Consider the following 27,213-nt stretch of genomic DNA (forward strand, 5'->3'; position numbering starts at 1 on the left):
AAGATTAATGCTGGTCAAAGAGGTGTGTGGTGCTGGTTAAAGGGGTACATGGGCAATTAACTTTCTGTGATTAACCTTGTTAACCAGATACACTAAAAAAAAAAAAGAAAGGAAAAGAAGGAAATTTTAGAGCAATATCTGATGAATGCTATCACAGGAGGAAGAAGAGATGGAGATTGCCTCTTTCTACCAGTTGGTCTTCCATGCCATTTTTAAACTGGCATGACAAGTTTTGCCTAGGAACAGTGCCAGCCTAACAGATGGCCATAAGTGCTGCTATACAGGGGAAACCAAAATGTGCATCAGCTTTGAGGATTTGGGTAATATTCTTATCCAGGGGATATCAAAACAGAAATCTGAGCCAGATTTTCTTCTCAGTTATAAAGGTGTAAAAGTATACAAATGAAAAACTGAATTTCTTTTTTTACAGTCCTAATGTCGGAGAATAGAAAACTTTTGCTCTTTTGTAGACAACCGTCAGCAACAAATCCAGTTTGAGATCTATTTAGATCTAATCTGTACAGGTTGCTTCTCAAGGCTGATCGTTTTAGATTGTCAGTCTTACAAGACTGGCTGCGCACTTGTCTTGGTCCTGATTTCTGTGAGCAGATCTACACTGGCCTTTTAGTTTGGAGCCTGATGCTACACTCAGGCTCAAAACTCCTCAATTACCCATACAACCTATACGATGTCTCACTTTTTCACCTCAGGTCTTAATGCTATTAGGAAAATAGATGGATTGACAATCACTCAAATGTCATCCTAGAAGCAATCTGGATACAATCAGCTTAAGTCTCACCTTGAGTACAGTTAATTAAAAAAAACATCACTACAAACACAGGGGTTTTTTTTCTTTATCTGCTCTGACCATTTCTGGTGTAAGGTTAGGCCTAGTACACTCTACCTTAATGTACATCATACCACTAAGATCAGATTTGTATTTCTGATTTTCTTTTCCTTTCAACCTCTACAAGAATAACTGTCTTAAAGCAACACCTTTTATTTGATAACATTGTAATACCTAAAAATATGTTGTCTCACTTGATTTTATATTTCACTACCAGTTTGGTGAGATGGCCTTTTCTCCAACCACAAAACTGAACAAATACAATCTTCTGGAATTATTGATGATACTTAGACACTGTATCTTAACAACTCTTCAGGTCGTAGCAATAGCTGGAGAACGCAAGCACGTTTTGCCTATGAAAAGAAATTTTTTTTTTCTATAGTACAGAATCAGCTTGTTAGTGATAGAGTCAAAACCCAACGACCCCCCCCCCAAAAAAAAAAAAAAAAAAAAACACAAAACATCTTAAGATAATTCATACACTTTTTTTAATAGATCACCTAGAAAAATGTCTATAGAGAAGATTAGAATTGTTACATGAGAGTCAATTAAACATATAATGCAGATGCATTATATAGGTTATGATCTCAGGACGTGTTCATCATCTCTACTTTGTGGAAAAGAGCAATTTTTTGTCTGAATTAGTTCTTCCAAACACCCTACTTTTATATTAATATTAGATCTAATGCTTTAGCCATAACTTTAAATGTCAGAAAAAAAAGAAACTAGTCAAATTACTTCCAAGTAACAGACTTGTACACATTTTGTTTTTATTGTAAAACGTGTACAACTATTCCTATATAGCTTTAAAAAACCTTGTGGTATTATTAATCTAACTTAGCATTTTCTTCTAATCAAAACAAATAAAAACAGGGGGAAAAAATCCACCTCTGCAAGTAAATGTGAGTTACATTTAGGAAAACCTGAGGTAGAGGTTAGATCAAACACCTTAAATGACTGCAAGCAATGTTAGAGAAGAAAAAGAATTTGAAAGAAAACAATAACCTATATTTATAGCTAAGACATGATCGTACATCTTCTGTCAACTGCCTCCAGCCTGAGCCCAGCTGATTGCTGTCACCCTTACACCACAAGCTACTGCTCTTGGTGATTTTCCTAGCTATGCTTCTCACATAACTGTATGTTAACCTATTTCAGTTAAAATGATTTAACTTAGCAAAGACCTCGTACTTACTTTGCTTAAGCTAGCATGGTCTAATTTATCAAAATAGTTAGGAATTCCTTTCAGAAAGAGTAAAAAGCTAGTTACAAAATTTCACATGCTTCAATATTTGTATTGGTTGTGATCAGTGCATAATCTGCACCAAGGATACTGTTCTGTGTATGTTAATACAGCTGTTTCTACTTTGTACTTACAGTTTTCGTAGAATCATAGAAAGCTTTGGGATGGAAGAGACCTTTAAAGGTCATCTAGTCCATCCCCCCTGCAATTGGCAGGGACATCTACAACTAGGTCAGGTTGCTCAGAGCCCCATCCAGCCTGGCCTTGCATGTTTCCAAGGATGGGGCATCTACCACCTCTCTGGGCAACCCGTTCCAGTCTTTCACTACCCTCATTGTAAAAAATTTCTTCCTTATATCTAGTCTGGATCTACCCTCTTTTAGTTTAAAACCATTACCCCTTGTCTTATTTCTACTGGCCCTGGTAAAAAGTCTTGTCCCCATCTTTCTTATAAGCCCCCTTTAAGTATTGAAAGGCTGCATAAGGTCTCCCTGCAGCCTTCTCTTCTCCAGGCTGAACAACCCCAGCTCTCTCAGCCTTTCCTCATAAGAGAGGTGCTCCATCTCTCTGATCATTTTTGTGGCCCTCCTCTGGACCCTCTCCACCAGGTCCATGTCCTTCCTGTGCTGAGGACCCCAGAGCAGGAGGCAGTGCTCCAGGTGGGGTCTCACCAGAGCAGAGTGGAGGGGCAGAATCACCTCCCTCGACCTGCTGGCCACGGTGCTTTTGATGCAGCCCAGGATACGGTTGGCTTTCTGGGCTGTGAGAGCACATTGCTGGGTCATGTCCAGCTTTTCATCTATCAGTACCCCCAGTTCCTTCTCCTCAGGGCTGCTCTCAATCCCTTCATCCCTCACAGCCTGTACTGATACCGGGGATTGCCCTGACCCAGGTGCAGGACCTCGCACTTGTCCTTGTTGAACCTCATGAGGTTCACACAGGCCCATTTCTCCAGCTTGTCCAGGTCCCTCTGGAGGGCATCCCATCCCTCAGGCATGTCAACAGCACCACTCAGCTTGGTGTTATCTGCAAACTTGCTGAGGGTGCATTCAATCCTGCTATGTCATTGATGAAGATATTGAACAACATTGGCCCCAGTACGGACCCCTGAAGAACACCACTCGTCACTGATCTCCCTCTGGATATCGAGCCATTGACCACTACCCTCTGGATGTGACCATCCAGCTAATTAACTATCCACCGAACAGTCCGCCCATCAAATCCATATCCTTCCAACTTAGAGAGAAGGATATTGTAGGGGACCGTGTCAAAGGCCTTACAGAAATCCAGATAGATGACATCCATAGCTCTTCCCTCGTCCACTGATGTAGTCACTACAGAAGAAGTTTTCTTTATTTACAATTAGCTAATCATCTTGGACTGATATCTTAGTATTATTTATTTATGGCTGTGCTTTCCCAAAACATACAGAAGCAGTTTTTATAAGTTACATTATTTCCAGAAATTTTTACCACCCTCTAAATACAGTATTGATTAAAAATGCCTGATACTTTACAATGCTGAATGACCTGCGTTTGCTCTGGCTCCAGAACTGAGCCACAATAATTGAAATTCTTAGTTTCAGCATCAAAGTTTCAAAGTAAAACCCAACTATGCCAGCATGGCACATTAATCCCTTTCAATTGCTTTTGGTGCTTTCAAAGGTGCTAGATGCTACAGTGAGAGAAAGCATCTGAGAAACGGGGTACATGAAAAGGCAAAATGCATCTCTGTTACCACCTAAAAGGTGGTATCCTTGTGATAACATTTGCCTGGAGCTCTGACAGAGGAGAGGTATTGACTCTTCTTGTAGTAGAGAAGTTACAACTAATCCTACAGGAAATTTTAATGCTAAATATTCACTGCTTTATGTTGAAAAATAGGCATAAAGCACATTTCTATCTTTGAAGTATTCAAAAAATAATCACACTGAAGTATATTATTTACTACTCTCACTGTTTTTGACAGTAACTCTCAATTATCCAAGAGGGATCTACAATGAGGGGTAGAAAATTAAATTTAATTATCATCTTAATCTTAACATATTGCTTCACAAATATTAAAGGAACTTTTTCCACCAAGTTACAGAAAAACTGTGTCATTATGATAGCAGATTGACTACTACTTCAATTTTAAATTTAAATCAACATTTTATGTACACACTATTATTTGTTTATATAAATACAGTAATAAAAATATGACTTTAACTTGTATAGGTAATACATGTAGTCACGTAATCTATATTCTATTTTTAGTCTATATTTTACACGTTGAGCTTGAGGAATTATGTCAAAAATTGGATAGTGGTCCCACTTTGAATGTTGTTACTGATAATTTACTGCTATTTTTTTATGAAAGATAATTTTATATATCTTTAAACTACAAAAGAAATACACTTTTTCCCCCAGTTTGCTATTGATATAAGGGGAACCAGGAAGGCAATTAACTACATAGGGTGCCTTCAAATATAACCTCTGGAATGTAGAAATAATTAATTGCTAATGCTCTTACGTTTGATTAACATCATTATATTACTGTTATATTGAAGTAGGGAATATATCAGGACATAGTAATTGCTGGGCTTATCTTACCATGACATTTCTAACAAAGCAGAAGTACTGACATCTATGACTCAGCCGAGGATATTAACCTAATTAACTCTGCAATTAGGAGGATACTGTGCTCCTTCACTTGAATTTCCAGTGAAGTTTCCATTCTTTCCCCCTCCCTCCCCCCAAGTCTTAAAAAGAATTTCTGGGTCCTAAACTATATTTTTGCATTAGTTCTCTATTGAAAGGTAGAGGAGCACTCTTCTCTGCATCTGGTTTGGATTCAGCATCAAACTATGGAAGTCTGGCCGGGACAATTGTTCCACTGTGTGTTCAGTCCCAAAGACTCTCACTGCCTCTTTTAGAGTGGAGTGGCAAAGCAAAACTCAACTCACAACTGTGTCACCTGGTCGTGCTATTTAGTCAAATCACACATAATGGTGACTGGTAACATCAAAACCAAGTTTTCTCTTGCTTTTCACCATCCCTACTCTTTATTCGCTGCCTAAGATAGAAGCAGATAATTTATGACCCCATGAATATTAGCAATTAGCAAACACACCCTTTCACTAATAACAGATTTTACCTATAATTAAATTAGTTTTACTGTTCCTTTCATGCTATTTTAATTCATATGCCCATTTATGACTTTTTTTTAATCCACTTCTCATTTTATAATTTCAACTGCACCCTCAAAAAATACAAACTATTTTGCAAGATACGAATTTATTCATTTTACTGTACCTACATAAGATACACATGTAGAAGAAGTTTGCAATGGAATCAGTTTATGAACTAGAAAGGGGTTGTAGAGTTGGTTTTATTTGAACTTTTTCCTTATGTTCACAACCTCCCAAAAATGGAAAAAATGAAATATGGAATGACAGAACATGGATATTCAAACAATATCTGAAAACTACTTCAAGCTGTCACCAGCGTTTTAAGTATGTTTATCATTCATACACTACGTGATGATCATACGGAACAATCTATTCACAACCGTTGCCTTTTATATCTACCTATACACTATGTATGTAGGGAGGTGAAGAAGGAAAAGAGCTTAGAAAAGAGGACAAGAGGCCATATTTAACTATGTTATCTTGTTAACAGGTGTTTAAAGTGAAAGCAAACATGCCACAGAAATTACAGATTTCAAACGCTGCTGCAGATTTCCACTGTTTTATTACTGTAACATCAACAAATGCCAGTTCGTTCCAGTTCTGGTCAAAGTTACCAATTTAATTCTTATTTTGAGAGATCTAGAGCATCAATTATTTATCCAAGTTAATTTGAAACATGGTCTACATTGCAGGGTCAATTCTACGTTGTTGTAAGGTGAATAAATAGGTCATTTATGAATTTCTATTGCTCATACCTGACCTGTCCTGCACTAAAATACACAATGAATTTCTAGTCGCTTGCAAGAGAACAAAATAAGACAGTCCTTTTTAAGTGGACACCACTTAAACATTAATGACTCATTAAACATAACATTAAACATAATGATTCATTTGCTCTGCTGTACCAGCCCAAGAAGAAAATTTTCTTTTCAAGCGAACAAACCCTATTTGAAAGCTGTGTCAATGTTCACCACTGTGTTTCTAAGGATTCAAAAACTCAGGCCTCGCAAAACTTTCCCCAGAGGAATGAGGAACCAGCACAAAAATAAGGACAATAAAAAATTATTTCTATTTTTCCCCAGTCCTGACTTTTATTGGATGTAATTCAAAAGACATATTTTCAGACATAGGACAGAAACAAAGGCTGTTGCTACACTGCAGGATGAAGCATCATACATCTAAGCAGAACTGACAGATTATCCTGAACAGCAGGCTGATAGCACAGCTGTTCACCACTCCCTCTAGTTGTGTCTGGGACAATACAAATATTCCTGCACACCATTACACAGTATGGACATGCCAAATGTCCTCTCTCTATGACACATCTTGCACATGATTTCACTTTTCCAGAACAAATTAAATATCTAAAACTACTTGCAGTCACTTACTAATGATACTAACTGAAAGTACCCCAACTAAAGAAAACATTAGTAATTGAACTGAAATTATTTTTCAATTTTATTTTTTCCCTACAGTTACCTAACGTGACATGGTTGAAAGCAGACTATCCCAAAGGAATATGTATTTTGACCTAAAGTAACCAGGAACATTTCTTATGAACAGGATGACATTTTAGATAACATAAAAGGCAATTAAAAAGGAACCTCTAAAACCCCTTTAAAAGCCCTCACTTCCAGGCAGTCAAAGATTCTGTTCTTTGTCTTTTGAATAACGAGGAAAAAAACCCCACCCAAATCTTCTAATTGGGGGGTGGGGTGGGGTGGGGGGGTGGGGAATGTCCTACTAAAAATTATATTAATTCCTTGACATACTTATTTTTGAGTGTAAAGTCTATATTATCTCTAGTGATGTGACATGAATCATCCTCAGTTTTCCAGGGGAGGAATAATCCCATGCAGCAGTACATGCTGGCTGCCCAGAGAGATCATGGAGTCTCTATTTCTGGAGAGGCTCAAACCCCAGCTGGACACAGTCCTGGACAACCAACCCTCTGCTTGATTAGGGGAGTTGGACCAGATGATGTCAAGATGTTCCTTCTAACCCAAATCTGAAAAGTGTGGCAGAATAGCTCACTGCGTGCAGAATATAACACTGAATTTACTTAGCTGTATCATAATAAGTTGTGTGCCCTGATAGATACTTTTAGAATAAAACCAACAATTAAACATCACTTTTTGACACCATTGTTTTTACTTTTCATTAAAATGAAACCACAGACTTTTCCTAGCTTAAGTTTGTGCAAGGGAAAAACAGCATAAGCAAAGCTAAATGACAGGATCTTTTTTCTTTTACAGTGCTTACCAGCTCTCAGAGGACAGAGGAAAAACTCTTGCAGTGTCAAAAGTTTGCAGTTCACTTGGTTCCAACTAATTGACGTTATGCCACAAGGAATCCAACTTGCAGCACGGAATAATTAAAAAGGGAAAATGAAAATTACTTGGCTCCTATTTAACGCTGCCAGTGGGAAAGACACAGACAAGTCTGTACAATATAGTACCTTGCTAAGAAAGGTCAAGCCTTTGGGCTGCATTCAGAGCTACAGACAGAATGTCATCTACCTCAAAGGTGCATGGCCTTTGATTCCATAGATTTAAGTGTTTGGATTGTGCTTCAGTGGCTTAAAACATAAAGAAGCCTCAATAGATTTAAACTTTTCATTGACATAAATGAGGGTAATTGGGACTTGAAAACAGACATCATCATTTTGCCCTTCTTACAACTGAAATAAGGGTGAACAGAGAACTTAAGTCTGAAACAGAAATAAAGGCAATCTGTCTGCCTTTCTAGGGGAAGACATTTTGGTAAGTATAGAAATGATACTGAGAAATCATTCCTAACATTCATCTTGCCACCCTTTCTAAATGTCACAATGCATATGATATCTAAAAGCAGTTTTGATTTATTGATTCAGAACTTAAGGTCATGATATCTCATGGGTTTGTGCAGAAAGAAAGAGTACCTGAAAAAATACCGTTATATACAGGAGCTGTTTCTCGTGGAAGAAGGTTACCTCTTTTACTGTAATCCAAAGGAAAAATGTATCACTTGGGTTTCTGAATAAGCCTGTGAAAATGATTGAAGGCTGGATGCCTAGCTCCAGAAATATTCCTTTGAAACCTGCTCTTAGATCTTTTAAGCATGTTAATTTATGCTATCAATATGCAGATTAGTCACATTCAGGAATGGTCAGGTGGTTAAGAGATTACTGAGGTGTATAAAATCTGTGGGAATGGATATTACACAAATTTGGATGGCATTTTGTTCCAGACAGTTTTTAAAAAGTAGCTGTTTAATGTCATGTGTCTCCTTATTTTATATATGTGAAAATCTTGAATGAATTGTGAACTTCACAGTGAATCAAGGAGTTATTTTTCACATGAAGTTGTCTTTACTTAATAAGAAAAAAGTGTTTGGTATCTAAAGTTAACTTTTAAAAAAAATTGATATTTTCATTTTTTTCCTATCTGCTTATAACTTGCTTAAAAACAGGCAGTCTTAAAACAAGTCATATATGTTAACATTTCTCACAGAAATAGTTATACTTTAAGCCCACAATGAAATTTGTAAGATACATTTCAAGTCTTTTTCCATTTTATATCAAATATTTCATATGATGAGATTTTTTGTTACTTTTGAAACAGCTTTTAGGAGTCTCAGCTCATTTCCTTCTAGATTTTGAACCTTCAGTATCCACTTTTGCCTTTTAACCTGAACTCATCTTGATGTTTAGAAGACCAAAAAAGCAGTTATTAATTAATTATCATTGCAGCCGGGCAGCAAGTGACTATGACAGTGTGTTTTGACATAATGTAATAATATAATAAGAAAAAGTTAAAATATTTTTTCCTCAGAAAGCCAAATTCTAAGCAAGATATATGATGTGAAGGTTATACCCAAATTTGTGTAAGCAGCAGTAAGTGGGTCAGATTCAGGAGTCATATGCAAGCCACATAAATAAATGGGTATAAACAGAGAGACAGTTTTTGGATGGGACTACATCCAATATTAGGATGACTACAGTTAGGAGTCTACATATGTACTAGGTGTCTAATTCCTACGATTGCCATAGGGAGTCAAGCACCAGTAAACATTGGGTGCCAGTCTTGAATCCCACCCAAAAAATGGGATTCCCACTCGTTACCAGGTGCCATATGAGATTTCAGACCTCATGTTTACCTTAGCATAAAACAATCATGCTAATTGTGTTGAGGGGCAGAGAGATGGAAAAGCTTAATTACCCCTTAGAGTGACAAACCAGGAAAAGTGTACATTATATACTTTTTCCCAGGGATGACAGAGAAGGCAGTTGATCTACATTACATGTAAATACAGGACCTCAGAGGCAGAATGGTTCTGACCTGACTCTGTAATGTTGTGCAGCACAAGGCTCTACCAAACCACTATGGTGCCCCCCACTAAGCCATTGCATGGATGGAAAGAAACACAGAGCACGTATGGTTTCAGAGAATGGAACCCATTGTTGCCTCCAAGGCTTTTCTTCAAGCTGTTCTGCTAATCCCACATAATCTCCAGGGCAGGTCTGCGTGTTTAGAAAAGCTCAACATTGGCTTGTACTTAGTCCCTCAGAAATCAGTTGAGACCATATTCTGCCAAGGATCTTGAAAAACCTTGCCTTGACAAAAGGAGATGCAGAGATTTCTACAGGAATAAACCTAAAATACAACTACAGCAATAGGTCTGTGACAATATTGTTGAATTCGGCATAGATCAACACCTGCTAACTGTCATGTCTCTTGGATAGGTTTGTCCATCTCTGCTGTATGGCTAGACAGCTACTCAAAGTCACTCTCAATATTTTAGGCTGGCATAATGATTTATGACAATGGAGATTAAGGGGGGAGGGGCCTAGAAAAAGATGTGCATTAACTTAGACCTCTTGTTGAACTTGAACCATACGTACAACAATAAAAAAATATATTATCTTGTCCTTATTTTATTAATATTTTTTTTTCTTTTTGTGCTAAGACTGTGAATCATGCTTTAAAACATTGGACCCACTTGGTTTCTACTTTATTTGTCAGAAGCACTAAGAGAATGTGTGTAATTTTGAAGAGGTTGCTTTGCTGTTGTCCTGCAACTAGAAGTTTTACGTATTTATGGAATTCATCTCCCTCAGGGAACATGAAAGAGAAGACAGCTAAGGGATGATGTGTTAAAACCATCCCTACTATGAGAGTTAATATTCTGAAATACTTGTATTTTTAGCACCGATTTGTTTTGTTGTGTGAATACATCTCTAATGCAATTTACATAATTTAGTAATCCTAGTTTCAATTTCTTCCTGTCTCCAGATTTACTGTTTAAAAAGGACTGGAAGAAAGTCAAAGAAATTCCACAACACCTATGACCCTAGAGGAAAGACCAGATCAATATAAGTATCTTTACATTTCTGTCCTTGCAATTAATTTGTGCCTGAGCCTCAAGTGACTTCATCAAGGATGGAATTGGTCAATGGACACAAATTATAAAACATGAAATTGCATCTGAACATGAGAAAAAAAGTATTTTTACTATGAGGGTGGTCAAAGACCAAAACAGGTTTGCCCAGAGAAGTTGTGGATTCTCCGCTTTTGGAGATATTCAAAGTCTGACTGGACACATCCTGGACAACGTCCTCTAGCTGACCCTGCTTGAGAGGTAGAAGGTGTGGGGTAGCCTAGGTGATCTCTAGAGGTCACTTCCAAATCTCAAAAATTCTGTGATTCTGTGAATTTCAGTTGTATTAATATGAGGGATTCAACATCCTCAGAATACCTCCTTGTTCATGTTTGAATAAAGACAGGTCAATCATTCATTTTTCTGTGGCACATGACATTTGAGTTTCAATACAGAAACTTAGAGGTGGAGGAGTTCTTACATTATATACAAGAGAGACAAATTAAAAAAAAAAAAAAAACAAACCAAAACAAAAACAACAAACGAACAACCACAAGGAACTCTGTGAACTTCTTGCCTCCTTTGCAAGCCTGGCTGCACATCACTTCTGTAAAGAAGTCAAAACTGAGGCGATGTAATTTTAGTTTTGTTGTTTTGGGTGAATGGCAGCTGAGATTCCACTGTAGATAGTAGTCTTAAAAAAAGCATACAAAATACTCTATTATATGTGTGTCTTTATGGCTGAATGGATAATCTTCTAGAAAGCAAGTATCTCTTCTAAATCGACCCAGGCTGGGTTACCAGTTTTGCATTCCATTTAATTCTTGGCAACGAATTTGTGCAGTCATTTTGCTTATGACAAAAATTTTGTTTTTCTGAGTCTATTGAGTCATCCTGGCTTTCTAAATAACAATTGAAATACCAGGATTTGTTTAGGTCTCTTGAAATCATTTGATTGATTTATACAAAATAAGGAAACCCCATTCTAACTGCCTAGAACTGAGCATATTTTGGGGACACACAGCTGGTCTAGCCAGACTTCTTTACCAACAAACCTTTTGAAGTGGACTGTGAATGTTAGGATCCTACCTACTCTTCAGTATTTAAGATCACAACTAATTATTTTAAGAATAAGGCTGGTTCAAACATTTCCACCCAACATGGCCTGTTACACAACATACTAATTAACAGAAAATCATTCTTTCTTATGTGAAGAGAGCAATTCATCACTGCGATGGAGTCCCAGTATATTTGTAATAATTGATTAACACATTCCGTGCTACTTCAAAACTATAAATTCTTTTTAAAAGACAACCTTAGTTCTTCATTACCAAAAACCTAGAGACAATATGACAATGAATCATGAATCATCAGCTAAAATAACATTGAAAAACTGGTTGAGAAACTTTGTTAACAGTAAATATTTAAGACAGTGGACCAACATTTTATCTTAGCCTTTCACGAAGTACCAACTTCCAAAGCATCATGGTGGTTTCACAGAGTCTGGCTAACACCACAGGCACCATGTTAAACAAATAATGTCTACAGTTAATATTTTGTCATATAAGCTGAGCAAGAATTACAGAAGTTACTGAAGGTGAAAATGTTAAAATATTCGATTTACAGCTGCATATCAGGAAATACAGAGGATATACTTTCAGAAGTACTGTTTTCTTCAAATTTTGCCCTTTAACTGTAATTTGACACAATAATACTAAATAATAGAAAAAAGAGCAGAGTAGTACAGTTGGCAGTGTAATGAGGAGTCAGCTCTAAGACAGAAAAGTATAAACCCTGGAAAGTAAAAGGAATTGGTGATAACTCATATATGATATAAAAAAGGGTAGACAAATAACAGTTTCTCTATCAGTACACTATGCACGAATGATATATACATACATTAGACCTAATCCCATCTTCTATATATCATCCAGCTGAGGCAGTGAGTAAAACTGCCAAGAACAAGAGAAGAATGATTGTTCGGCACACTACCACTGCTGCATGTGCAATGTACATTAAAAAAAAAAAAAAAAAAAGAAAGAAAAAAAAGAAGAAAAATGTAGTTTCAATTGAAAAGATGAAAAACAACAACAACAAAAAAATGGCACCTTCTTTTTTTTTTTTTTTTTTCTTTCTGAACAAAAAGTTAGAAACCTGCTGGGCAACAGCAAAAAGGATGCATCTGAGACATTATGAAATACATCAAAACCTAAATAAGTAAAAATTGGGTAGCAGTTACTCCAGTTGGAGACACTGAATAAGATGGAAGTAGTTAAGACCCAGAGAAACAAACTACACATATGGAAAGAAAAACAAAATAGGCACCTAGGAGGAGGCTCAAAAAAAAGTGACGGAAGTAAGATGAGATGTGACAGATATAGATGTGGGTAAATGGAAACAACACCAATGAGAAAGATGTGAAAGTAACCCCAATCAGAAATCTCAATTGTACATGAAAACTGTTCTGCATTAAAGCAAAAGAATAAAAGGGGTGTAAAAGGTGGTTTTATCTAAGACATCATTTAAATAAATAGAAGGAAAGCAACAGAAGTTGTATTAAAAATAAGGAAGTCAGTACATTGCAGTTCCAAGAAGTAATGGAGACTTCAAGTACAGAAATTTTTACTCATCTCTGTAGACTGACTCTTAGACTTGAGCTGTAAATCAGTAGAGGGTAATGAGATTCATCACTAGGAACTGGAGCTAATCAGACATTTTCCACATTTTCTTAAGCTGAACCAGGGGCATTCCTATTCCTGCACGTAGGAATGAAGATCATCAGGCTAGAGATAAAACACAGAAATGAATGTGGTTTCAGGTGTGTAGTTAAGGTACCTCCATCGTAACTAAGTGAAACATCCATGTTATGGTCCCTGCCACAAGCAATGTTTGACCTTTGAAACAAATAATTACTTTCTACCAGATGAACAAGAGATCCTAGAGGAGCAATTTAATGGCTACAACTATTCTGCCCTTAAAGGTATACTGTGTAATGTGCTTTTGACCATTTTTCTGCATTGGACTCCAAAGGTCTGAGAAAGAGAAGTTAAATAAGACACCATATAAACATGAAGCATTGATTTCATTTTGACACGCAAAATAATCAGAGCACAAAGCCATGAAGAAAAACTGCATTAATTAATAAGCCGGAATTTGCTTGGATACAATTTTTCTGAAAATCATGTAAACAATTTTGAATAATTTTCTGTTTTATTAAACTACTTGCAAAGTTTCACGGGTGGCTCAGCATCTATAGGTCACACCTGTAGTAATCATTCTCTGTGTCTGATGAACAAAGCCCATCAAGAAGTTCAGTCCTGCTTTTATAAAATAGATTGATTTTTTAAAAAGGAAAAAGGGAAAGATGAACCCTTCTAATCTGTGTACATGTGCATTCTTTTCATCTTTCTTGATCAGACCTGGAAAATAGCCTTAGGTTCATTGGTATATACCTTACTGTGTGAGAATTATACCATTATTAACAGTTGTCTCATTGCTTTGAACAAAAAAAAGCGCATGATAACGCACAGGGCTTGAAAAGCAATGAGGCTGCCCTGAGAAACCAAACTGATCAATTTGGCTTACCAGCAGCCTAGTCATTGTCTTGTTTTGGAATTTAATAGTGAGAAAGTAGTAATTTAGGGAAAAAATCTTTCTATTTTCTAATATCTATCAATTTTTCCTTATTACTTCCTTTAACTCCTCACTACATACACCTATCTCTTGTCTCTGCCTGAGAGATTTCTGGGAAAGGATCATCACTTTGTCCTGTGATCCAGAACACTCAGAACAATATATTGGTTTTGCTCTGTACACCTCTCATGTAATACTGTAATGCAAAGACCCAGTACTAAAAAGAAAAAAAACAAACAACAACAAAAAGACACTAAAAAAACAAATACACAAAATCCCAACATTAATATTAGTGAGGTGTTTCAAAGCACTGTCTTTATAGTACAACACAGAATTAGAGTCTCAGATTGAGAAAGCAAATACTATAAAAACTTCTTTAGGAATTGCTGGTATATCCTTTGTTCTCTCTAAACTCTTTTAATCATCATTTTTCAGTCATTTGCACATATTTACTTTAATAGTATTTTATTTTCAAGACTTAAAGTGATTTTGTTCTTCCCCATTCAACCAACCTAACTTCAAACATGGAATTTTTCAGTGTATTTTCTCTGTACACACTTCCCTGTATTACTTGAGTGTTTTATTACCTGTACTTTTATTTACAGTCCTAGCAGTTTTCTCAGCATGAAAAACATTGCTCTCATTTTTTGAGAAAAGACTTTTATTCATCTGTCCTTCAGAATGCAACCACTGCTGTCCTCAGTTATGGGGAATCTTGCTGACAACAGATGGACTTTTGACCCAGACATACACTTCCACTTTGCAACGAGAGTCACTTAGTCCAAAAAGCTGAATTGAGCAGTTTGTATGAGGCTAAAGATAAATGCGCGTTGAATCACATGTGAATAAAAGTCTTCTCTTGGAGATTCTCTTAAGCTGAAAGGCTGAATCCAATTATGTTTTTACACTGCCAAAAGATAAGCGTGCTTTGAACTCCATCTGAGTTTAAGAAAAGAAGTTTCTTTTTCCTGTAGTGCTCTGCTTTTCTTCTGCTAACAACTCATTTCCTTAAGAACCTCCAGTTCTAAGAATCAATATGTAAATAATTCCTCTGTATATTGATAATATTGCTGGGAGCACAGCTGAAGTACTATGTAAATTCTTTTTTAAAGCCTTTTAATTTTTGTTACTCTTCATCTAATAAATGTTTCTTGTCTCATGAAAAATCTTTCTTCTCCTTCATTTCCATCTCTGTTTCCATGGTCTTTCCTCTCTCTGCTTTTTACTTATTTAACTATGATGGAACTGTGAATCTTCTGCAACAAGAAAAACATTTCCTAACAAAAGAAAAAAATTCGCTCTCATTCTAACATACAGAATTAGCAATTTCCATACAGATAGATATCTATCAGTTGTTCTGCCTTAGTTACCAGGAGCCCTACCCTGTCTAGAACAGCAAATGCATTTAATAGAGACAAAGTCAACATCAGAGATATTAGTAATTTAATATTTAAGAGTGCTAACATTAAAGGAATCATCTAATAAAATCACAAGTATTCCACAAGCCTGTCCTGTCCTTAAGCACAATATTATAAATACCTTTTTTCCCATTAATATAACTTACATTATCTCTCTTCAAAACTAATTTTGCCATTTCATTTGCCAGGTATTGATAAAGTAAGTGAAATGAGATGTGGGTAGACAGTTTTGTATTCTCTTTCTTTTTCCTCATCATCCTTATTTCCCATTAACCTCTTCATGGAAGAATTTTCTATCATTTCCTCCTAAATGTTTTTCCCTATTCTTCATTTACGCTTCAAAGTTTCATAAATTAATTTGGCCACTACTCTTCTCATAATTCAGAAGATGTCAGTCTCTACGCCTCTTTATATACCTTCCCATAAGCAAGAATAAAACCAATATTTCCATTATATTCATACAAAAAGTCCTTGTACTATTTTTTCATGTTCATTGTCACTCTTTATACTGTTATTTGTATGTAGTCTTAAACCAGGCGTCCACATATGCACACTTTGACATTCTTTCTACTTAAATATTCAAGGCCAGGCTGGATGGGGCTCTGAGCAGCCTGATCTAGTTGTAGATGTCCCTGCCAATTGCGGGGGGGGGATGGACTAGATGATTTTTAAAGGTCCCTTCCAGCCCAAATCATTCTATGATACTATTGGACCAGATTGCAACACATAATTTCACTGAAATAAATAAAAGTCATTCCAGGCAAATCTGACCCATAATATTTCAGTTTTTATCCTTTCTTTTGCTCTATTTTTTTTTTTGTCCATTTCATAGGTGATGGTTCTGAGCGCACTATGATTGGATAAGAGTTGTGAGGATGCATTTTCTTGTGAAGCACCTAATGGGTCAGTGTCAATATAAACTACCCGGTATGAAAGGCAAAGATCAGAGAACATACATGTCCTGGATTCAGCTGGGATAGAGTTGATTTTCTTCCTAGTAGCTGGTATAGTGCTGTGTTTTGGATTTAGGATGAGAATAATGTTAGTAACACACTGATGTGTTAGTTGTTGCTAAGTAGTGCTTACATCAGTCAAGGACTTTTCAGCTTCCCATGCTCTGCCTGGTGCACAAGAAGCTGGGAGGGGGCACAGCCAGGACAGCTGGCCCAGACTGGCCAAGGGGCTATGCCATACCGTATGGCGTCATGCTCAGTATACAAACTGGGGAGAGTTGGCCGGGGGGCGTGCTGGGGACATGCTGGGCGGTGAGCATGTCCACCACAGTGGGTGGTGAGCAATTGTATAGTGTATCACTTGCTTTGTATATTATTATTGTATTGCTATATTATTATTATTATTACTACCACTATTACTGCTATTCTATTTTATTTTACTTCAATTATTAAACTGTTCTTATCTCAACCCGTGAGTTTTCTGACTTTCACCCTTCCAATTCTCTCGCCCATCCCACCGGGGTGGGGGGAGTGAGCGAGCGGGCGGCTGTGTGGTGCTTAGTTGCTGGCTGGGGTTAAACCACAACAATGCCATACCCACTTCAAAGTTTAGTGAATGCTTTTTAGCTTACTTGTTCTCAGACAACACAAGGGAAATGAGGTAACAAAGCTGCATGCTGCAAATTGCTCCAGGCAGCTTAAATCCCGAGTGTTGCATTGAGATCAAATTTCAGTCCTGTAGCATGCACATCCTATGTCATTCCCTGCATCATATTCATCTTTTTTTATATCTTTAAAGTTGGTGAGTCACTTATTTTATGCAATCAAACATCTGCTTTCCGGCACCTTATCAAATCTGTTTGCAGGCAAAAGTAGTTTAGAATGCTTTTCACTTCACATTACAAGCTCAAAAGGTTATATCTGAGTTTAAGATCCCAACATAAATTTTTTTGTGGGCTTAATGACAAATATCTTTCCCTTCCATAAGGTTTTCTGTTAAACAGAAACCGCAGTACTACACTAACATAGTCAGGTTTCTGTCCAACAGAAACATTATCCTTGTTTTGAAACTGAATTGTGAATTATGCAATTTGATCAAGGAATTATCAGTATGCTGTAACTTTTTAATATATAAATATATGTAGGGATTTTTTGTGCCCAAAGATTAAAGTGCTCTCTCTGTTCCTCTGTTACCTGCTAAGTACTTGACAGTTAAGATCAGCAGTTCCACAGCTCATTACCTGTTATTGCGACCTACCTCTGATCTATTACAGATGCAGGGTCTATGATTTTGCAAAGCACCCTACCTACCTAAAACAGTCCCTCTTGTAAAGCAAACCAATCATTCACATTCTTCTCATTTATTATCAGCAACTTCTGCTGACAGAAGCTGCAGCTGCACATCTCTCCTAAGACTCCCAAATATTTCATTCTATAGTATTATCTAAAGCCACATTTTTTCATTCTGAGAGCTACTTTATGTTTGCAAAATATATTTGTCAAAACCCTCAGCATTCACAAATGTATAGTAAAGGATCAATATAATACCAGGCATAGTGCTTTTGCTTTACAATTGCAAAACTTGATTGCACAGATATAGAACTTCCAAACTTGCAATATCAAAATTAACACTTGATGTTCAATCTTTTAGAATTAAGCCTTAAGCATCTGTTTTCCCCAGACATTCCAAGGACATGCAGGTAGCTTAAGTTGTTTATTTCTTACCCACAGACTTTCTCATCTTGCAACACATGTACAAAATATACATAAACTTAAAAGGGAAGAGATGTAAAAGATCCTTCCATTAGAAAAGGTTAAAAACCCTACCAAACAGCAACAGAACATATAACTGAATCACTTGGGCACAGGGAATACTTCCATCATATTATACAAAGTTTTTAACTTACCTCTGTGTTTAATACTTCACAACTAATTCTCTTCTGTCCGTGCATTGCAGCATTTAAAGTTTCAAGGAGAAAACCAAACAAACAAGCAAACCATTCTAATATGTTTCAGTACGCAAGATTCAATAACAAGATTTATTTGTATGCTCTCCTTGAATCAGAACACCTTTGAGGGCAGGGCACGTGTAATAAAGTTATCTAACTTCTACAACATGAAAACATTCTACCAGCCCACCGAAGTCTCTGGAAAGGTCTTTCCCTGCTTTCTAAGACAATGATAATTGTCACCACCACACTAGGGAAACTGTAGAACACAAAGAATAAGTGGAGGCATGAACAGACAATACTGGAGACTGAGGCTACATAAGTTGCCCATGGTGACCAATAGTAGAGCTGAATAAGACAGAATAGTTTTGTGTCATGGCATAAGAAACAAAACATTAACAAGTCATTTTTTTTTTTTTTCAGAGATAGGATTATGTTTGTGCTATTTTGTCTCTGATGATAATGAGTATTTGATTTTATGAACACAGACAATCAATTATATTTTTTTTTAGTCCCAAGAAGCATTTTGCTTACCATAAGAATAACAAACTTAAACTCACAACAGGAATACTAAGAAGTTCACAACTCCTGAACCTGCCTCCAGCTGCATTCAGAATTGCTGAAAAAGATCACAATCATAGTTTGTGTTAAATTCATGAGTGTATACTGCAATCACCTTCTTCTCTTCAGATATTTTTTTTCCCTAGCATGTAGTTATCAATCCTGTACACTATGTAAGAAGTTCAAAGTTCTAAGAAGAAATACTAATTCCTGCTTCCAGAAACGAGTTCCTTTGCTTATAGATGTATTCAGGAAAATGACAAGGACTAACTACATCCTTTTCTGTGTTCATGGGATAACAGTGGCATAAAAAAATCAGGCCAAATAAACTTTTCAGAAGATTCACCACTGATTATATGGAGCATTTCTTCAGCTTAATAATATTTTCGATAGTCAGTGATTAGCAAAAAATAAGGAAAATGAGAACTTTAGTCCCCATCTAGCAGAAATAAGTAAATACCAACATGTTATAGTATAACCCCAGCTGGCAATGAAGCACCACACAGCCGCTCGCTCACTCTCCCCCCCTGCCCAGTGGGATGGGGGAGCGAATCAGAGAGAAGGGAAAAAAAAAAAAAAAAAAAAGTAAAACACATGGGTTGAGATAAAGACAGTTTAATAGGACAGCAGATGAAGAGAAAAAAAATAATAATAATGATAAAAGAATATACAAAACAAGTGATGGACAATACAATTGCTCACCACCCGCTGACTGATGCTCAGCACGTCCCCAAGCAGCGATCGCTGCCACCTGGTTAACTGCCCCCAGTTTTTATACCAAGCATGACATCATGTGGTATGGCATAGCCCTTTGGCCAGTCTGGGTCAGCTGTCCTGGCTGTGCCCCCTCCCAGCTTCTTGTGCACCAGGCAGAGCATGGGAAGCTGAAAAGTCCTTGACTGATGTAAGCACTACTTAGCAACAACTAACACATCAGTGTGTTACTAACGTTATTCTCATCCTAAATCCAAAACACAGCACTATACCAGCTACTAGGAAGAAAATTAACTCTATCCCAGTCAAAACCAGGACACAACACAATAGAATCTCCCCCACAAATAAAAGAGACAGGTCTTCAACATTACCGTTTCAAAACCTGACTTTGGAAAGAGATCTAACTGTTTTGGAAGATCCTCTCTAGAAGAGAATAGAATAGAATAATTTCAGTTGGAAGGGACCTACAATGATCATCTAGTCCGACTGCCTGACCAATTCAGGGCTGACCAAAAGCTAAACCATGTTATTAAGGGCATTATCCAGCACAAACAACATCTGAAAGCTTTCATTTCCTTTTCCTGGTTATTCAAAATGTGATTCATAGCTCTAGATAGGAATTTCTACTCCTTGTTAACATACCTTTCCAGGAATAAGTAAATCATTCCTCTACATAAGCAACCCTTTCCCTCAAAGCTATTCTCTTTGTAACTGCTTTTAAAAAGCAGGTGCAACTGTCCTCCATCCACCCTGAAACCAGTGGTGGAAGATCTCTGACACTTATCTTTCTCACCTGCACTGCAGATAGTGTTTCCCTTTGTAAAGAAAAGGATACACAAGGTAAAGAACATGTTAAGGATTCTAAACCCCAAAATGCTTGTTCTATCTCATAACTGCTCTGAGTTACGGCACACTGATCTGTATGCCATTCTAGATTCAAAACCACTAACAAGGTGTGAAGTACTTGCAACTGTGATTAAAACCAGAAATGATACAGTGTGCTTATGACTGAGGGAATTAATGTTTGACACCCCAAGGGACTGTTGGAAAATTTTTTGTTCTCCAAGGCATTTGTAAAATCACTCAGAAGTGCGGTTATCATAACTTCTTTTTTTTTTTTTTTCCTAATTAGCAAACTGGTGTTAATGCTGTCTTAGTTAAGATTAATGTCAAAACAATTGAGGTTTTGTTTTTAGTGCAGAACAGAATCTGTCCCACACAGTACAGGAAGCATGTCAACAGAGGGAAAAAAAATGAATTTGATTTTTTTTAGAGATATTAAAGCAAAATTATTAGAGAAGTTTATTAACTCATACTGAGTTAATAAATTAATAACTGATAACAGTTTCTGAGGGAAAGAGAAGATACAAGATGTTTTCCTGCATTTCATTATTTCCTTTAATTTTTTTTGTTTATTTTTTTTTTTAATGTACTGATGAGCATTCTTTTCTGTATGGCCTCTATCCCCCAAGTACAACCCAATCTGGTGCTTCTAAAATCCAAACAGATTTATGGAGACTGACCAAATACTGGGACAACTTCCAATCAGCAAATTTAATTACTTGAACTCAGATGTTAATGAAAAACACTCATCCAGACATATTCTCCGATCCTATTGAACTGATAGAATTTGTGAGTTTGCTGTATATATAGAGTGCTTTGAAAGCTAAATTCAGTTCTCTTCTGAATACATAAGTTTACTCACAAGAACTTCACTTGTCCTTATCCTTCCTCTGCAGTAGCCTGTCAGTTTGGGAACTGCATAACAGAGTCTGCACAGGATTTATAAGGTTACTAAGAGAAGTTACGAAGAGACACACACACACACAGAGCACATGTTGTTCACTGTGGAGAAGGTGTTTAAATGTAGAGTAATTAGACATGCAGCTGGAAGTTTTGCATAGAAGTGATGAAAAGTGTGAAAGTATGGGAAAGCCTTAATCCAACACACTTGCACAGACCCTCAATAAAGCAGGAACGGGATCAACAACAGAGTGCTGTTGACTGCAGTCAGTAGATTTTCCAATCTACTTAACTAATCTAACTTAAGCAATGATAAAGTCTGGTTTTTATATTAGACAGACAATCACTATTTGTGAAGCTGATTGCAGTTTACTGTATAACTCACATTTTCTTCTGTCCCAATATACACTTCATCACATAAAGCAACTGAAGCCCTCTCAAAGCTTTCCCAGTCTTGTTTATACACATAATGTTTCAGTATTAACTTCATACAACTTATTACTCCACGGTAAGCCATGCCTACCAGTTGGCTGAAAACTCCAAACTTTGTCAGGAGACAAGTAGTCCCAAGCTGCTGAAAAGATTTTTCACAGCAAGGGCTTTTCAAATTCAGAAGCCAAGTTACTTTAACAGACTGTGTTGAATCACACCACTTTTGAAGCTTGTGACCAGTGTTTCAAGCGTAAATGAGGACCTAACTCTGCACATCTTCATAAAGAATAGACCTAAGTAGTCGAATTACATGACACAGTATTAAGGCAGCATCTCCAGGACAGATGTTACGGGTGAACTAGAGACATCACTGTTTTTTACTCACAATCAGGAAGCACATGAGCCCTGCTAAGTAACAGTCTTAGGTGCAAATCCTGCTACAAATCAACTGAATGTTGCTTGTACTGCAGCAGGTGTATAATCTCGCAAATGAGAATGGAATACTAGTTTTTGAGCGCTGTTTATGGGTCTTTTTGCACTAGATGGAGATCATACATCATTCACTACATGTCACTCAGATTCTGTTAAAAACGTAAATTAGTACTTATCCATAAAACAAAAGAAGGAAATCTATTTTATTAGTCCCCTGGAAAATCTAAACAAATTATGCAACATCACACTTCCACCTACTAGAAAGCAATAAATTATGTACATAGAAAGGGGAAATAAAAGTGGAAGTATCAAAGAAGAACAGAATACATCATAAAAATGCTGTTCACGCTACAGGATGTAAGGCTCTATCGCTCTTTCTATTCTGAACCAGTATGCTCTGGGGATCATCTCAGCCTTAGAGCAATTCTTTTCACTTGACGTACTACTCTAAAGTGGATATGCTTTGTTTCTTTTTGTTTTTGTCCATCCCTGTAACTGGCAAGAAAATCCTAAATGCTGCTGTACAGGTACCTGTACAGGTACACTTGTATTAGCGAGATACAATAGGCAATTACCTCGTATAAAATGAAAGTATAGTTAAACTAAGGCACAAATGCCAGTATGACCGCATACGTAGAGTTTAGGGTAGAAACACTAAGAGGCAGAGACTTGGAATTACCTCAGAATTCCCAAGACAGGATATCAACTACATGTCTGGAGAAGTTTCAGAGAGAGGGAGAGGGAGTGGTGCAAGTAACAGACTAAATTCCTTTGTCAGGGAAATAGCTAGCCACTCATAGCTTTCCGATTACCTTTTGGCACCCAAGCAGCTCAAATTCTTCAGTTAGAAGTACCAGGAATCCAGCTTGTGGGGTTGGGGTTTTCTTGTGTGTTTGAAGGGGAGAAAAAAGGAAGAAAAGAAAAGAAAAGAAAAAAAAAAGATATTTCAAAACATTGGCCTAAGTCAAATCTGCATGCCTTTTTACTTTGTTTTCTGTTTTGCCTAAAGTTGGTTGAATTGAGCCTGAGGGCACAAAGAATCTTCATTCTTCAGTTTCTTGAGAAGTTCACACACAGTGCCTCTAGCTCTTTGGCTGTTCTGGAATCATCTGTTAATGCACATTCAAAGCTGTTTCTTGTGTTTCAGCAACATTCGTTAGCAGCATCAGTCACCACAAGGGTGTAACTGTCAGCCGAGAATTATACAGCAGCTTATTGCAGTGGTTAACTTCAACAGGACTGTCGTGCCAAATGACAGGGCATAAAGTAGATCTGAGCCATGACATTTCTGCAGCTAAAATCTTGGCTCCTGCATATTGTTGCAGCTGCTTTGATCTGCCTAGACTCATCTGTTTCTTGCAGAACACTATGAAACTCTTCAAGCTTAATTCTATTTACTGTTAATCAAAAGTTACAAGAAAGCAGCAGAAATATCACATTCACCTTTTCCTCTTAGATACTTTACTGTAATAGGAAGGCAGAATGCAGGCTGCCAATTATGCTAAAACACCTCTAAACTGAGACAGCTTTGGCTAAAGCACTCAAGATGTCATTTTCTTCTAATAGTAAGCTACAGTTTGCAAGAAAGAAGGATGCAGAAGGTTTTCAGGGTTCAGCATTTAGGGCAATAAAGTCTCAGAATGGAGGGTATTTTTTTGAATTACCTTTATATTTACGTGTAGTAGTTTTATTCATAGAAGAACATCTAATTACCATTTTCCATAGATCACATGATTTCCTACCCACAGTTTCAAAAGCAAATCTAACATCAAGAAGTATGATCTGTGAATTATTTCCCTCTGATTCATACTTCTTTCAATTTTTAATCTATTTACTAAAACTTATTGAAGACCATATTGCCTCATCCAGATTTCCCTATAGTTTATCATTATCAAGTTCTTCTGTTACTAAAGGCATTAATAAATCCGAGTCCCCATAAATGCATACCTCTAACTTCTTCATTTCTGCAATCCCCTTTTCCTTCCTTGTTCCATCTGTCTGCCTAGCTGACAAGATATGATAGATACTATATGTTTGTTCTCAGTTTGTCCTTTAAGTTCACTTACAAAGAGTGACTGGGTCAAAAGAATTTCCTTGTGGGTTGCTCTTGCTTTAGGTAGGAGCTAAGCAGACTCTGGGGACAGAAGATCCGAAGGTCACAGAGTGTAGTAAGTGAGCAGGAAGCCTGCGGGGGGCGGGGGGGGGGAGAAAAAGAAAAAGGGACTTATAGCCCAGTGTCAGAATGGGACAGAAGGAACCTTCCTGTGGGACTGAGTGTGTTGTAATTCAGAACGTCATGGAACTGGTTGAAACCAAGCCTTGAAGAAAGAATCTGTTCTGCTATGACACCATGGGCAAAAGACCACCTGCATATAAAGCTTTTTTGTTTTGTTTTCTTCTGAGTTTTAACTAGTCACCTGAGTCTTTTATTTAAACAGCTAAGTTTTCAAGTTCACATTCTAATAAAACAGCTCTTGAGATTAAAAGATTTTTTTTTTGGGGGGGGGGGGATCCATCCCAAAACCCTCACCAAGCAGGAATCCTGGCACATCAGGGACTGAGAATCATCTGAGGCAGAGTTTTGCATATGTTAATTGGCAATAATCAGTTGACCAAAATATAGATTATTTCACCAACGAGCTAACATGTGCAAGAACTAAGTAAAACCTGGCTTTTCCAGCGTGATATTGACTTGTATCTTCCTCTTTATTGAATTTTCACACCACTTGTGGGGATTTACTTTTATCTGAGACTGCTACCTCTCTGTCAAATTTGACTGGGCTTGGACAAGAAAGTTCAGAAGTTTCCAGAGATGAGAGAGAAATACTATAAAATGACTGCTTTCATTTTCTGTACTCTGACCCTTTTTCAGCATCAAAGATCAGAGGCATTCTGAACTAGGAGAAAGTAAGATTTTTAAATGATATGCAGAGCAAGAAGAGACCTATCAACCAGTTTTGCTTAGGTATTCAAATGTGATAGGATTAGCGGAGGAAGTGACTGTTGAGAGACATTGAACACCTAGTATAGCAGCAAAGGGAAGAGAAAGAAAAAAATTAAGTTGTTTTTCTAAAAAGTGTAACTGAAGTGACAAATAGTGATGTCGCTGAAGAAATAAAGTATTAAATTAAATTAAGACAGTAGGATAAGGAGTTAAGAAGGTGACAGACTACATCCTCTAGCAAGCTACAAGGACTGTGGTGTTTCATTGAGTCCACAAACCCTTTCATGTTTGTCCTCTACTGTAGGCAGATAGCAATGCTTTTTGCCTTTTTTTTTTTTTCTTTCAATTGCATAACCTCTCCAAAATAGTTGAGAAATCTAGGAAAAAAAAAGATTAAAAATGCATGTTAATTGTGAAGTCACTAATTTTCCAGTGTTAGTGGAAAATCAAAAATCATAATTCTGTCCATTCTCTGAGTAGAACTGAGATTTCATAGGTTAAAAACTCTAGAGTAGTTTTGATGCCCTTAAGCAAACCAATTTCTTAAGGACAGACTGGTAAAATTAAAATTTAGGATTCGCAATGGAAAAATCTTCAAATGCTTCACTTATCAGCATTCATACAGCAGAGGAAACCTAAAAAAGCAGATGGCCTGCAGACGACTATCATTGCAGTGGTAGTTGTTAGAACTAATGTGTATTGTTATTATTTCCATACTTCAGGGATTCCTGTGGTATAGGCGGAAATAAAGAATTCATCTTTCCTCTCACCCACACAAATGCACACATTTCTTCCTTAGAAAAAAGTAATTTTGCTTCTAGACAAAAGGAATGGCTGAAGGTACCTAATTAGAATGTCTTTGCTCATATTGGTCCAAAGTGATTGCCATATTTACGGTCAAAAAGAAACTTTTTTCCTGAATGTTAGACCATCATATATTACTGGGTAGTTCTTTCTGCTGAAGTATAAGGTATGCTAAATGAAATTTCCAATGATTATTAATAAAGTGTCTGCTTTTGGATCCTCAGACACTTTCAATACCCTTGATCATGCAAACTCTCTAACTGATGCAAGTTATTTAGGAAGAAACAGAAGTTTCTAAGGGATCATTGAGCAAATACCGCATCCTAAGAAGTTCTGCTGTCCACAGTCCAAGATTCCCTCTTTTCCTGCCTCCCAACCATTCCATTTGATCCTTTGGGATCACAAGATAACTCTAAATAGCCAGTGTGAGGATGTGGAAGATTACCACAGAGCTGTCCTTCCTACAGGAACCAGGCACAGAGGTACTGACACATGTTTGCCAAAAAGAAAGAAATCATTCTCACGATCACACTGTTGGTGCAGTTCATCAAAGGACACACCAGTTCCAAGTCCCTAAACATGGTTATAAGGCTAAACTGAAAATTACAAGAAAACTAGACTCTAATGAATTTTGGGGTTAGAACAAGACTTTCTCTTCGCTAACTTTTGTTTTTGGAGTTCTGAAGATGCATCATAATTACAGAGGTGCAGAGGACTACATGGCCTCCTCCTGCCTACTTCACCTCAGATGTTTAAACCAAAGCTAAACTGGAAAGCCAGGGAGCAAAACTGCTCTCTTCTTCCAGGCTGTTCAAAAGTGATTACCTCTGTTCTGCTTTTTCTCCTTAATTTAAAATTTAATCCTTCTTACCTCTCTTTTCATTTGTATTGTGACTGTGTGGTCATTCAAATACAAGGGATGAAAATACCATGTAGTATGAATGGAGCAGTCTAGTATTATGTCGGCACATAAGAAAGAAAGGCGTAGGAGGGTTGTTGCTGAAGTCTCAATA

The sequence above is a fragment of the Platalea leucorodia genome (genome assembly GCF_965183815.1).
Source record: "Platalea leucorodia genome assembly, chromosome: 6".
NCBI lineage: Eukaryota > Metazoa > Chordata > Aves > Pelecaniformes > Threskiornithidae > Platalea > Platalea leucorodia.